Consider the following 653-nt stretch of genomic DNA (forward strand, 5'->3'; position numbering starts at 1 on the left):
GTAAAATAAGTTATTTAAAGTTTATGTTGATTTATTCTAGAATAATATTCCTGCCTGTTTACAGCTTTGAAGCTTCAAAATTGGCATTATGCTAGCTTTTTGGACTATTTTGGCATTTACTAAGTTTTTTTTTGTAGGCTATTTTGGAGTTTGGGTAATATTTCAGCTACATGCTAACTGTTTTGGCTAATTTAGGCTTTTCTTTTGAAGTTTTTTTTTAGGCTGTTTTTGAGCTAGGCAAATTTTTGCACGCTAGCTGTTTTGGCTAGTTTAAGCTTTTTTCCCCCCCAATTCTTTTGGATATTTTGATGTTCAGCTATTTTTTTCAGCTACATGCTAGCTGTTTTGGCAAATTTTGTCTCTTTTTTTCCAGTTTTTTAGGATATTTTGAAGTTTAGCTATTTCTTTTCAGCTACATGCTAGCTGTTTTGGCCAATTTTGTCTATTTTTCTTCCAGTTTTTTAAGGATATTTTGAAGTTTAGCTATTTTTTTTCAGCTACATGCTAGCTGTTTTGGCTAATTTTGTCACTTCTCCCCCCAGTTTTTTAGGATATTTTGAATTTTAGATATTTTTTTCAGCTACATGCTAGCTGTTTTGGCCAATTTTGTCTCTTTTTTCCAGTTTTTTAGGATATTTTGAAGTGTAGCTATT

The sequence above is a fragment of the Oryzias melastigma genome, linkage group LG21, assembly GCF_002922805.2.
Source record: "Oryzias melastigma strain HK-1 linkage group LG21, ASM292280v2, whole genome shotgun sequence".
NCBI lineage: Eukaryota > Metazoa > Chordata > Actinopteri > Beloniformes > Adrianichthyidae > Oryzias > Oryzias melastigma.